This window comes from Camellia sinensis, chromosome 7, assembly GCF_055761805.1.
Source record: "Camellia sinensis isolate YWXY chromosome 7, ASM5576180v1, whole genome shotgun sequence".
Classification (NCBI taxonomy): Eukaryota; Viridiplantae; Streptophyta; class Magnoliopsida; order Ericales; family Theaceae; genus Camellia; species Camellia sinensis.
Genome location: NC_138967.1, coordinates 170,298,007 through 170,313,615, shown reverse-complemented (window position 1 = coordinate 170,313,615; position 15,609 = coordinate 170,298,007). Strand labels below are relative to the sequence as shown.

The 15,609-nt window shown below is 30.0% G+C and overlaps 1 long non-coding RNA gene across 2 annotated transcripts; it reads right to left on the bottom strand.

The window, feature by feature from the left end:
* Positions 1-421: 421 nt before the first annotated feature.
* On the bottom strand, positions 422-14,570 carry LOC145794849 (uncharacterized). Of its 2 annotated transcripts, XR_014334809.1 has the most exons (4): positions 14,499-14,570; positions 12,911-12,961; positions 769-840; positions 422-681 (listed from the first exon to the last, which is right to left on the bottom strand). It is a non-coding gene; the product is annotated as an uncharacterized LOC145794849 (long non-coding RNA). The 2 variants fall into 2 exon arrangements; XR_014334808.1 differs by lacking the exon at positions 14,499-14,570 and having other exon boundaries at positions 12,911-13,266.
* Positions 14,571-15,609: the final 1,039 nt, after the last annotated feature.

Here is a 15,609-nt window from a genome sequence, read left to right as displayed (position 1 = left end):
TTTTATAATTTTTTTAATGTCTCTACCATTTTTGAAGTGGTAAAGTCATGACCACGTGGTGATGAATTGGAGCTCCAACTATCCTATCATATCATATTACTAGCGTATGCCCGTGCCTAAAGGCACGGTGTAAATAATTTTAAGATTAAAATGTAGTTATAATTTATAAAGTTTGTGTCATTTTTTGTTAAAGATACTGAAAAAATATATTGAAATATTTTTCTTCTTAAAGAACTTATAACAATTTTACTTGTATTACACGCTCTAGAAAACTCAAATAAAATAACAACTCTCCCTAATCTTAATGCAAATTAAGAAACTCACATATAAGATTTAAAGTTATATTGCATATCAAACTATAAAAGGCAGTAAAAAAAAGTGTAAACACTAAATAAAAAACAGAAATAAAGTTATACTGTCATACACCAAAAAGGTAGGTTAAAACTTTACAAAAAGTGGGTTAAAGCTTTACAAAAGATGTATGCTTTACAAAAGATATGTCACTAACATGTCATACACCAAAAATTATATTCTCATACACCAAAAATATGTATGCTTTACAAAAGATGTGTCAATAACATGTCTTCAAATATGCGTTTGCCCAAACTTCCTCCTCATTACTTTCCAAAAAGTCTTTGTATCAACTTTTATGTATCCCCAATGAGGAATATGCACAACAATCTGGTAATTTGTGGAAACAAAAAAAAAATATAAATTAGTACATTTGTTGGAAATATACATGTAAAAATACTTTCAGATTGAAATTACCTTATTACATCCCCATCGAAGCAAGGTAGTCGTATTTCTCCTTTTAAGCTCCATGGATTTTTCGGTCCAATCCTACAAAAGTCCAAATTTCAAATTATTATTAAATTGAAATTTTTTAAAAAGTTATATAATCAACAGAAATAAATTTACGTGGTTACCTTCTAAAAAAACGTCATTTAATCTGCATAGAATACTGCAGCAATACTTCAGGATAAACAATATTTGTAGTAGAATCCAAATTATCTTTCGGGAGGAGAATACTTATACGATCAAAGGATGTACATCTAGACAATGCCACATATAATTGCCCATGGCTAAACACTGGTATACGTAAATCAACCCCAACAAATTTCACAGATTGTCCTTGAGATTTATTAATGGTCAAGGCATATGCCAATCGGACTGGAAATTGACGTCTTGTCATTTGGAGAGGCATTTTTGAAGAAGATGGTATCAAAGATATCCTTGGTATAAATGCCAAATTACCAAACTTTTCTCCAGTTAAAATTTGAGCTTCAATTATGCGAGTGCCGCACCTAGTAACCATCAATCTTGTACCATTACATAGTCCATCTTTCGGTGCAATGTTTCTCAGCAATATTATAGGACAACCCACTTTCAACTCTAACTTAAAAGTTGGCAACCCAAGAGGATCCAATGAATTTAAATATTCATTAGGATATCTATTTGTAATGGTAGGATCAATTTCATTATCTTCGGACATTTTATCTGCTGCAAGATAAGTATATAATCTCCCTGGAAAGATATTCAACGCAGTAGTATTAATGTCACTGACATCATCGTTACGCGCAGACAAAATTGTGCGTTCAGTTAAAAATGTCGGGGTTGACGTCTCTATCATATTCAATTGTGGATAAACTGTAGAGAGTAATTCATTCAAATCTTGACATTTGTGTATTGTTGATGGAAGGTTAACGATTTCTTGAGGATTGGTCCCAATCTAAAAAAAAATGAAATCAATAAAAAAGTAAGTGTAAACACAATTTATTAATTTAAAATAATCTATATAATACAGGTTAAAGTAGTGTTACCTCCATCAAGAAATTTGCAAAATTAGCATTTTCATGGCCTTCATGATTCAAGCGCATATTCAAATCCAAAGTCAAGATATATATATGCTTCCATAGAACAGAGTGTCTTAATGATGCATTCACAATTTGCTCACGAACTCCTTTGGGTATAACTGGTAAGATTTGTCGAAAGTCTCCTCCAAGAACAACAGTAATACCCCCAAATGACTTTTCACTATCACAAATATCCCTCAATGTACGATCAACCGCCTCAACACAATGTCTATGTTGCATAGGAACTTCATCCCAAATTATGAGTTTTGTTTCTCTAAATAACTCAGCTTGTAATGATTGTTTGCTAAACCCACAAAGTGAATTTTCCAATACATCTAACGGAATGGAAAATGTTGAATGTGCAGTGCGACCTCCTACCAGTAACAGTGATGCAATTCCAGACGAAGCCACAGTAACAACGATATGCCCAAGGCTACAACATTTTAATGCAATCGTATTGTATAGAAATGTTTTCCCTGTTCCTGCACCCCCATTCAGAAAGAAAACAGTTCCATTATTTTGGAAAACTGAAGAAGTGATTGTATTATAAGCATTTCGTTGTCCATTATTGAGACAATCAATAGTAATTTGTGGATCTGCATGTTGTGCCTCACTCTCCAGTTGTTGATGTTCAACTATCAATCGATTACCAACTACTGCACTCCAATTTGCGGTAGGTTGTGGCATGGGTGGGAAGTCAATTAAACTTTTGCCTGATTCATGAAGCATTTGATTCAAAAGATGGAGACCATAATCTTCAATTTGAGCCTCAGTTGGTTTAGAAATGACAAACAATGTACAAATCTTATGTGCAAGATCATCACATATATGCGTTGAAAATTGATTCCATAATGCACATGGATTTAGTGGAGAACACTGGGTGAGAATAATACTAAACAATCTCCTCAATTGATATCCAGTTTTTATGACTGCAGCCTCTTTCAAGCATTGTATCCATTCTTCATCATCTTCTAAAAGCCCCCTTGCAACACATGCTAATTTAAATGTATCATGCACAACATTATCGACCGTGCGTAAAGACTGAAACGACTTTGGTCCTTTGACAACGGTTAGTAACAAACGTAGATAAAATCTTTCGCCACAATTAGGGCTTGCAAAGTACATTCTACCAATTGCATATCCCCTTTCTCTTAATTTCCATCTCTTTTCTGACTTGAGCCAAACAAAATGTTGTGGAAATTCTTGATAAGTGAATGGACATTCATCTTCACTGGTAGCACAATATGCAAAGAAGCCAGTAAGAGTTGACATTTGTTGACCAGCTCTAGATTGAATCGTTTGTAATGACTCTTCTGGGTTAAAAACAACACGATGCATTCCAGGTAAATGAAGTGCCAATCGTACAACTGTTGGCATCTCTGCATGCAAAGGATGACCAAATATTCGCCAAGCAGCTTCTGGAGGTCCAATATACCTTGCATCGAGATATTGTTGAATCTCATTTATCATTCCTAACACCATCGTTGTACGATCATAACCCTTATAAATGTACTAATGTATGTACTTGACACATCTCATTCCGGCACAAACTTCCACATTTATATGACAGTTGAAAAGTTTTGAAAGATATGCATTGTATGGTACGACATCCCTGTTATCAACTTCTTGCCCTCTTACAGTATGTACTTGACCATTATTGCGACGACGATAGATAGGGTATCCATCTTGATCCATAGTTGTTGTTTCTGTGAAAGCTCGAGGGTATCTCTTAGTGCATCTACCATTTTCCATACATGGTGCTTGCGGATTTCGAGCACCACATGGTCCATGTACCATACAACATTTGATAGTTTCAAAAAGCATTGGATCGTCTTTTGGGTCTGGAAATTCTGCACACACCAATTTGTCTACTTGAGCACATGTCCGAATTTTGTCTGGACCCTTGAGAAATAAAAGTGCATGCATATGAGGGAGGCCTCGTTTTTGAAATTCAATTGTAAAAACATGTGCAACTTTATTTCCAAACACTTTATTTGTTTCTATCTCCTTCATCAAACATTTTCTCTTCAACTCAAAAACACGGGCAATTAAATCAGGACGATCAATAGGTTTTTGATATGGTAATAATGCTGAAGTAATTTCTGGCCAATTGGGATTTGCAGTCATGGTAAGAAAAATATCTGGGTGTTGGTTGTATCTTGTGATAGCCATTGAATCTTGAAAGATTTCAAACATATGTCTAGGACTACCAGTAAATGAAGATGGCAAAACAAACCTTTGACCAATTTGTCCAGGTCGCACATAATCTGGATCCATATCTGACAACTCTTGGTAAAGCTCAGCTCGAAGTTTCCCTTGATTAAGCTTGTAATATGTCAATCGATTTTGCTCAGTTGCAGCCCAAGCATCTACCAAAAACTTTTGAAATAGTTTCCCACCTCGCAAAATTGTTGAATACTCTGTGGGTCGTTCAAACAAACGATAACTATAAAAATTCATTTGAGTAAGTCGATCAGTTGAAGGTCGATCATACTGAACATTCCACAATTTCAACTCAGGTTCCCATCCAAGCTCACCATATGGAAATAATAGAACATAATGTAATGGCAAGTATGCTGGGTGACATTCATTAATTTGCATCAACTCATTATTTCCTCGGAAATGTAAAATAATATCTCTCATTCCATTTACCTCTGTTCCATCACCTGGTATTACAATTGCAATCTCATCTGTAGTTGGTAGGTTATACCGACGTCGATCAGTTGTTGAACTGTAATGAAGATGAGCAGGTAGATTGTGTCCTGCCGAGTCTAATTGATGTAAAATGGCATGAGCCTGGCGATATTTATCTACAAATGCATTGACTTGCAACAAACTATCCTGAATAGTTTTGAGAACATCCCTTCTCAAGTTAGGATTTCTACGATTACGAATTTCTAAAGCTGAATAAGGGTCATAGATATACAGCTGAGCATAACTCGCATCCTGCCCTAGTTGTGGTTGTAGTGATCCTGTTCGATGTCGCAATTCCCCATGAATTGTGAATGATGTAGGGCCCTTCCACGGAGTACTCTAGGATCCAATGTAGCACCAAGACTCGTAAAAGCATTGGCTGCATTGTACACTCGAGTATAACTTCGAAAAGATTTTGATTGATCATTATTCCCATCATACAATGCCTAAAGTGGTGGAGGGGGTGTAATAAGTAAAGGTAGCCTAATCTTTCCTTCCAAACAGCAAGTTCCGAATAAGGGACGCTTTATAGATGATTTTGTCAATTTTTCATCCATCCAATGTAAGGCTGAACAATAAGGACATAATACATCCATCTTGCCAAGATAATGGCGGCAAGAATCTTTGTGTGCCCGGGCCTCAATTGATATACTCGTAGGCAAATCTTCTAATTCATCATCAGTACATAGATCTTGTTGAAAAAATCGATTTATAGGAGTAGACCTACGAATATTTGTGTATAAATAAGATTTTGTAAAACAAAACGGTATGAGTAAAAGTATGTATTTCAAGATCAGACATAGTAGTTTACCGATTCCTTTGTGAATTTGAAGATGTGCTTGGCATAGAAAACGAACATGTAGAATGATGGGTAACCATTGATCGTTTTTGTGCCGATTGAGAATCTTCAGTTATTGTTTCCCACTCCAAGTGAGTGCGATCGCGACGAATTGGTGTTAAAGAATGTTGTCTTAGTTGAACACATTCTTCTAATCCCTCTTGCTCTCGTTGCAAGCATTGAAATTCAATTTTTTCACGTTCTCGCCGTGCCCGTTGGGCCAATGCAGCTTTTGATATTACATTATCATTTTGTGCCGAAAAAGAAAATTTTTTATCATTGAAGCAAAAGATGTGAATATTTTATGCTTAAAATGAAACTATCTTCTTATTTCTTCCTTTTCTCTTAATTTTGTTTTCTTATTTAATAGTGTTATCTTTATTTTTATTTTTTTCTTATTTCTTCCCTTTCTATCTTCTTATTTCTCCCATTTCCCTTTCCCTTTCCCTTTCTTTGTTTTCTATTTTATATATTAAATAAGAATTAAAAACCTATCTTAGTTAGTTTCTCCTTTCTTTATATATATATTTTTTATTTCTTCGTTTCTTTTTTCCTATTTTCTTTATATAAGTAGCAACTTATGGACGGTACATTATAAATGCACATGTATCCATGCAAAATAAGAATAAATAAATTTGAAAGACACATACAAATAATAGCAAGTTACAGGAAAACATATTACAATCATTCTAAAAAAACAACATAATACAATAAATTCATTTTATACACTCATATATTTTAACTATTCAAAATTTTGATTAGTTTTGTATCATATTTTTAAAAAAGAATATATACCACATGACATGCATTTGTCATTCTCTTGCCGGAAGGAGCCATCTTTTCTTTTCCTTTAGACATTGGGTTGACATTTTCTTTATCTTTTGCCTAACAAATATAAATAAAATATTGAAAAGATTAAAAAAATCTTATATAAATAAAATAAATATAATGTTTGACTTGATTTTGTACTTACCACACGAACACGGATAACATTAAGGTCGTGCTCATCACGGATGACCACACCAACATTTCTACATGGAGTTGTAGGAGGAGGCCTACAGAAATAGATTGTGAAAAAATTAAAATCTATATAATAAAGTGGTAATAGTAAGAGTAAAAAATTCAAGATTGTCTTGGGTAAAAAATTCTTTTTATTTTTACCAATTTGGTGTTAAAGAAGGTTGTCTTTGGTTAATACATTCCTTCGATCTTTCTCTTTCTCGTTCTCGTCGCAGGCGTTGTCCCAATTGGTATGCAGAACATGGCTTTTGATTTTTTTCACGTTCTCGCCGTGCACGTTGGGCCAATGCTGCTTTTGATAACACATTATCATTGTGTGCCTAAAATAAGAATATTATATAAGAAGGTGCATCAAATGTGAATATTAACTAACTTGCTTCCCTTTCATCATGTATTTTTTCTTCCTTTTAACTAACTTTTTCTCTTCACTCGGTTAAGTTGTTAGTCATATAAGAACCAATGCATGTATTTATGAAATTTAAAAAGAAAGGAAAAAATAATTTGAAAACACATTAAGCACACAAAACTGCAAACTCACTATGCACGCACTTATTGGTTTTAAGACACTACCCATCTCTTTACAAAATGTACGTTAAAAAGGTAAATATTAGATCATTGGGTACATAAGATATGAATATTAGCGTGTAATGTCTTGTACTTTCCTTTTCTCTCTTCTTGTTGTTTCTGTTATATTAAAATACATTTTTGTCTTTTTCTTCTTTCCTTAAGAACTTCTTATAAGAAAAAAAAAATTAAAAAAAAATTATATTATGTAGTTTCCTTTTCATCACATATTTGTTCTTTCTTCTTATTTTCCTTTTTCGTTTTCTTCTATTATATTTTTATTATGCTATGTTGTAGATGCAACATATTGTACAAATGCAACATATTTTTATCATACAAATAGACAAACATATTAAAAATTCAAATGAATGTTCATACAAATGCATTAGCATGTTGTACAAATGCTTACTTTAACATGCTTCAGAAAAACATTTCACATTCAATAAAAAGAATTGAATAAATTTTTGAAAAAGAAACTTTTGAAAAATGTACATAAAAAATAGTATATGACACTACGCAATTCCTAAAAAAATCTATATAATATTCGAAAAAGAAACTTTTAAAAATTGTTGAGAAACCATACCATGGGATGTGCATTTTCCTTTCCTTTGCCATAAGGAATAGCTTTTTTTGTTTCCTTTAATATTGCTTTGTCTTTTTCCTTTGCCTTTGCCTGTAAAAAATAAGTAGAATATATTTATAAATTATTTTTAAAATGATAAAAAAATACATGTCCAATGTTCAAGTGACTTTTATGCTTACCTCATGAATGCGAATAGTATTAAGGTCACGCTCATCGCCAATAACAACATTAACATTTCTTTCTTGAAGAAATCGAACCTATACATACAAAAACTTTAGAGTAATAAATAAAACTTCATACACATAAATAAGAAAATTAGCAAAGGGAGGAGATATTACGGTTCGGTGTAAGTCCCCATCCACCTATAAAGCATAAGGAAAAAAAATAATTAGAATAGTGATATTGTCCATAACTGTTGTACTTAAGTTTATTAGAGAGGTACTTAAATTTATATTAAGAGAAAAAAGAAGAAAAAAAACTTACTTGACCAAAAATAGTGATATTGTTCATAACTGTTGTACTTCAACCTAAAAATTTTAGACACAAAGAAACAAAAAATTAGCAATAATAAAAGTTAACATGGATTTCATTGGCAATGAAATGTTATTTCCAAATATGTTGCTACCAAATCGAATAATAAAATTCAAAATTTTATTTAAATAAATAACTGCCATGAATAGAAAATACTTAACGGGTTACAATCAAGAGGGAAAAAAAATAAAAATAATAGCAAAATTAGAAGGGTACAATTTAGAAAAAGGTACGTGCCTTCTCTATTTAGAAAAATAAAAATACTCGGTGAATTTAGAAGGGTACAATAAGAGCAAAAATAAAAATAAACTTCTAAGAAAAAGAAAAAGGTCAACAGATACCAGAGGCACGTGCCTTCTCTATTTAGAAGGGTACAATTTTTTTAAAAAAAAAATTTATAACAAAATGTTAATACATTTGTTTGGGTTAAGTTAAAAACTCGGTGAATTTGATTCAAAACAAAAATCCTTATGATAAATACTTGTGTTAAGTTAAATACTTGTAAGTTTAATACATTTTTTTTTTTATGAAGACAACTAAAGTAATACGCACACACATAAGGATTGACCAAAATTATATTCTCTTAAAAAGGTGCAAAAAAAAAAAAAACATAGAATGTTAAATGAAAAATAGAATATTACACATAGAACATTCTATGTTGTGTTCATGAAGAATATTATGTTGAGTTTATACCAACATAGAATACTATACTCCCATAAAACGGTGCCAAAAAAAATAAAATAAAATAAACTCTCTCACCATATTGCACATAAATGTTAAAATGCCAAGTCTTTCAAATTTTTCTTTTAATTAGGAACTCTAGATATTCACAAAAAAATTAAATGAAAAATATTTACCATCTATACATTAGAATTACACAGCAAATAAATATTACATTTGAATGGTACAACTAAATAAATATATTACACAGCAAATAAAATGTTAAATACAATTTTCTGAGTGTCAGTTTAATTTTTTTGTTGCAGGAAGATCAATTAAATAAATCACCCTTACTTTCTTTTTAAATAGCTCCAAACGAACAGTCTGTTCCCCCTCCCCCTCTCTCTCTCTACATTCTTTGCGAAACCCATAATCAAACTCACATTTTCTGAGTCAAACCAGCATTTAGAATAGATGTTTTTTAACAGTCACATTAAAATGATAAATTAAAAATGGAGCACAATAAAATGGTCTAAATTTGAACTTTTCTCTTTGTTAACTGACTTCAATTTTATAAAGATGAAATTAAAACCAAAATCACACAACAAATATATTACATTTGAATGGTACAACCAAATAAATATATTACATAGCAAATAAAATGTGAAATAATTTTTTTTGAGTGTGAGTTTAATTTTTTTTGTTACAGGAAGATCAACTAAATAAATCACCATTAATTTTTTTTTAAATAGCTCCAAACAAATAGTTCGTTGCCGTAATAACCTATCTCTATATCTATCTCTCTCCCTACATTCTTTGAGAAACCCATAATCAAACTCACATTTTCTGAGTCAACCTAGCATTTAGAATATATGTTTTTTAACAATCACATTAAAATGATAAATTAAAACTCGAGCACAATAATTGTCCGAATTTGAACTTTTATCTTTCTTAACTGACTTCAATTTTATAGAGATGAAATTAAAACCAAAATTAAAACCCATTATAATCATAAATATTTTGAAGTTCACCATTTATGACTTGGAAACTCCAAACATAAATTTATGCCAAAAAAAAAAAAATCACCACATAAGAAAGCCATTTTATAAGCAATAAAGTAATACACATATATGCATTGACCAGAATTTTTGAAATGCAACATATTCAATTATACTCCCTTAAAAAGGTGGAAAAAAAAAAAAAAAAAGGAACATCTACTCTCTTGCCATATTACACATCAATGTTAAAATGCCAAGTCTTTTTAGAATGGTACAATTTTTTTTTTTTTTTTTAACATTTGAATGGTACAATTTTTTTTTTTATAACAAAATATTAAATGCTTGTGTTAAGTTAAATACTTGTAAGTTTAATACATTTTTTTTTCATGAACACAACTAAAGTAATACACACATATATACATTTACCAAAATTTTTTGAAATACAACATAGAATACTATACTAAACATAAACTCTCTTGCCATATTACACATAAATATTAAAATGCCAAGTCTTTCAAATTTTTCTTTTAATTAGGATTTCTAGATATTAAAAAAAATATATATGCAAAAAACAATCTCTTTCTTTTTATAATCACACAACAAATATACTACATTTGAATGGTACAAATTTCTGCTTAATAGTTCAAATAATTGACAGTAATTCTTTGATGAAAAAATAATTTCTGCTTAATGTTTTTTTTTTGATTAAAAAAATTGGCAATAATTCTGATTAAAAATTGACAGAAATTTGGAGATGAAAGACATTTCCTCAATGTTTCATAGGTCTGAGAGAAATTTGGTTCACAATAATTATGCTCAATGTTTAATCAAAATTGACAGAAGGCACGATGTAAATAATTTTAAGATTAAAATGCAGTTATATAAAATATATTTATTTATTTTTTCTTAAAAAACTTGTAACATTTTTGCTTGTATTACATGCTGTAAAAAACTCAAATAAAATAACAGCTCTCCCTAATGTTAATGCAAATTAAGAAATAAACATATAAGATTTATAATGTTCACCAATATTGCAAATCAAAATATAAGAGCAAGTAAAAAAAAATTATAAACACTGACAGAAACTAAAGTTATTGTATACTAAATCTATATACTAAAGCACATCAATATAATGTAGGCATTCAACTCATCTTGGTAATGAAAAAAAGAAAAGAAGCAGAAATATGTGATATTCTACCAAATTGCTATCAAAATGCTAGCACATATTATGTCTATGATACCAAGAACCCTTTTATTTACTCTCCATTTGATACTGTCAAGTGTATTAAGGGCCTGAAATGCAGAAAAATTTGTAGAGTAATTCCAATTTCAAGTGTAAACATAACAAATTGGTTAGACCAACTCCCCGAAGCTATTTGAAATGAAAATCATCCAAAAGCACACAACCCATTTAAAAAATAAAACCCATCAAGTATTAATTCAAATTCAAAACCTTTTAAAAAATTAAATCCATTTAAGAAACATAATGTTAAGATTAAATTGGATAAATTACATTTTAATCTAGATTATAAATTACATTAAACTGGATAAATCTATTATTGCAGATTAATCTATCTATTATTGTAAAACATTTACAAATGATAATATTAAATTTTTTTTAAATAAATCGTAAACTAAAAGCAAATTGAATAATTTAATTCCCAATGGAAGGCAATTTTCTATGAACAACGGCTGATTAAAAATAAATAAATCAAATAGAGAGAGGAGCACTAAAGATCTTTGCAATTTTCTTATTTGTATAATCAATTTTACTCCCCAAAATTACTATATGTGAGAGAAAGATTTCAATCAACACTATTACAATGAGCACACAACAGGTTCTAATTTCTTATTTGAAGTCCTTTGCTGTTCCAATTTTACGTGCACTGAACATATAATGAGCTAAATTTATAGCTAGCTAATTTCTTATTTCAAGCATCTCCTTAAATATAGCTAGCTATGAGACCTAGGATGGTTTTGAGTGGATACTATCATGAGCTAAATTTATATTAAAGAACTGGTAGTTTTGGGTCCAAAATATAAAAATACCATATGGAGGTGGAGTGTGATCATAGAAAGGGAAAACATTATGGAGTAAACAAACAAATCAAATTAAGTAAACAAATCAAATCAAATTTTTTAAAACTGAATTTATGCACAATTTGTATACAGAATCTTTTTATATAATACACCTAATATTTTCTTAGTTGATGATTCAAATTATTATTATTATTATTATTAGTGAATAAAGATCAAATACACCCATATTGTAATAAAGATCAAATCACATGGTGCATTGTAGCTAAGGGGCTGGGTGACTCATCATGTTTATTACCTACATGATTCTCTCGGTAAATTAAAAAATCTTGGGAAATTAATAAAAAATAACACACATTAATGATTATTTTTTCTCTCTCAATTTACTTAACAATGGTGAGACCCTAGACTATTTTAAAAAGATAATTAAAAGTCATCTTTTAACTTTTAATGCATTTTGAATCATATAATCTCTCACAACATAAAAATAAAAAATATTGTCAAATGTCATAAAAAATGTCATATTTTTTCAAAAACAACATAAAAATAAAAAATAAAAAATGAAAATCTAACTTTTAATCATCTTCTCAAAAGAACTCTTTATTACTTGATTAAGAACTTTCCATAAATATTGTCAAATGTCATTTTGAAACCACTGAATAAGGGCCTTTGGGTTTTTCAAGCTCACTAAAAGAGTTGTCCTCCAACTTCTGAATCTTTTGGATGGTGAATATCAAAGTGAAAGGAAAGCATTTGAGTAACCAAAAAAAATAAGCAGGTGTAACGCTGGATAAATCTAACATACTTATTTCACTAATCCCTCAAACTTATTTCAAAATACATAAATATCAAAACCGAAATCATACAAACCCATTTCAAAATCAAAACCAAAATCATTCAAACCCATTTCAAAATCAAAATTAAAACTGAAACCATGTCATTGGTATTTATGGTGGATTGATCAGCCAAAATTCTGCAGAAATCATATGCAGAATTCATATGCAGAATTCTTCTTCAGTTTTATTCAATAGCAAAGCAATATATATCAGTTGGCTCAATATCAAAGCAAAAGCCAAACGTTACCAAAGCAATAACAAAAGAAAAACAAAAAGAACCAAAGTAATAAACTAACCGAGCAGCCGAAGTGAATAGCCGAGCAGCCAAAGTGATGAAGGCAAAAGCTCTGATGAAGGCAAAAAAAATTCAAGAAGAAGAACAATTACCCGAAGAAGAAAAATTCAAGAAGAATACTAAAGTCATGTTTTCAATAACTCTATTGAACCCAGCAATATCATGTTTTCAACACTAAATAATATCATGTTTTCAAAACTCTATTAAAGTCATGTTTTCAAATATCATGTTTTCAAATAATATCATGTTATTGAAATTCTGAAATTAACATGAGATAACACATGAGTTATTGAAATTCTAAAATTAACATGAGTTATTAACATGATTTATTAATTGTCCATGAGTTATTGAAATTCAATTTCCTTTATTTTAGCATGAGTTATTAACATGAGTGATTTAACAGGAAATCAACACCTTACACACCATGTATCGAGCAACAATTGTATAAATACCCTTAACACTAATTACACACCATCTTGAAGAGAAAAATCTACAGATGATGGTTAGTTTGTTACAAAACAATTACTTACCAAGTCAACGTGTATTGTTTTATTCATTGTTTAATTACTAATTTTATTATTGGTGCTTTTTTGCACTTGCATTGTGAAAGGAAAGCACAAAATAAACTCACTTGTAAAAAATGGAAATATAATAAACGTATGTTCATCCAACTTCAAAATGGAAAAAAAAAAGAACACTTCAAGGCAGACTATACAATAAGTGACACTTAAAAAAAAGAAACTCACTTGTTATATGCCAGCCCACCAAAGTGGCTCATACACTATACTTTTATATCTATACTTCTATCCTATCTATCTATCTATGGTATGAACACTTTTGTCACAATTTTTCTCACTTCTAAACTGTCCTTCTATAACTGTAATTGTCAAATTCAAACAAACCTATGAATTCTTTTAATATTTTATATATATGGGAAACCATCTAACCTAATACCAGTGGTGATAGACTCAGATAACACACAATCAATCAGTAAAGAAACATAGATGGGTCATCAAAATCACCATTACACTTACAAAGTGGACAACACTTTCTTGACAGAACATAAATATAATACCATAGATAGATAGATATAATACCAGTGGTCAACACTTTCCTATTTTTTTTTCATGGCATGCTAAACAATAATGACTAATTAATCTATCTATGGAAAAGAATGGAAAAGAATAAGCAAAGTGATGATCAACACTTTCCAGAGCAAAGTGATGATCTAACATAAATATGACAGAACATAAATATGACAGAGCAAAGTGATGATCAACACTTTCCAGATTTTCAAATTATATATAAAATAGACAGAACATAAATATAATCTATATAAAATTACACACAATAATTACACACAAAATTGTTATATATAAAATTCTGAAACACAGATTTTCAAAAATAAAATCTGCATTTTAGTAAATAAACTCTGCATTTCCATACAAATTTTCCACACAAATAAACTCTGCATTTTAGTATATAAACACAAATTTTCCACTCAAATTGTTGTTAAATAAACTCTGAGAATTTGCTAATTTACTGCCCTTCTGTTTGGCAGATTTGGTGGGATGTTCAGGGTGCTTTACCAAGTTTGGTGGATCAACTATTGGTTTGGTGGGTTGGAGGGATGATGAAGAAGATGGAGTGGAAGATCTGGAGCTGCAAATCCAAATCTGAGTGAGCTTTGTGAGTTGATTAAGATTAGGATTGCTTTGTGGATGAGTGCTTTGCTTTCCGTTAGTTGTACTGTGGTCTGTTCCGTTATTTTCATTCTAAGACAAATCAGGAAGTGCTTGGGGAATTGGCAAATAGTTAAGATAAATCAGGTAAACTCTGAAACACAGATTTTCAATATAAAATCTATATTGAATCAGATTTTCAAATCTATAAACTCTAATTAATAACATTTATCTGATTTATATTGAAAATCTGAAAATCTGTAGTTATAATTTTAAACTCTGATTTTTTAAATAGTATTTGATGATAATGCAAACTATATATTTAATAGTATTTTTTAATAGAACCTACAAACTATATATACAAACTATTAGAACCTACATGACCTATTTATCGCAAGCAACGCTCCACAATCATAATGCAAAATTTAAAAGTAAATATATAAAAATTTCAATAATTTAACAATTATATATTTCACTAATACAAACTAAATAATTCAATTTAAAAGCAATATTCAAATATAAAGTTTAGAGAAATTCTATTCATCACTATTTTTTTCACTACTTTGTTTCACTTCTTAACTATATTGATACAATCAAAGTCATGTACATGTGCAGGATCCATATCTATTGTAGTTATTAATTAGAGTCTATAAATCTAATTCCAGAAGGCACAGTTAAAATATTTAACAAATTAAGATAAATCAGGTAGTTATAATTTCCAGAATTTATCAGCACAGTGCAAAAGTCAATGTTGATGATCACAGTGCTGATGCTCATGAATCAATTTTTCAGAATGATGAATCAATGTTTCAACAGTGCAAAAATGAAACATTGATTTTATCATCTGATGAATCAATGTTTCATTTTGGTCAGAGATCACAGCATTCAATGTTTCATTTTTCAGAATTTAACATTGATTTTTGCACTGTGATAACAAAACATCTATCAAAAACATGAAATCTCCAGGTCAAAAACAAAAACATGAAATCAAAAACAAAAACATGAAATCAAAAACAAA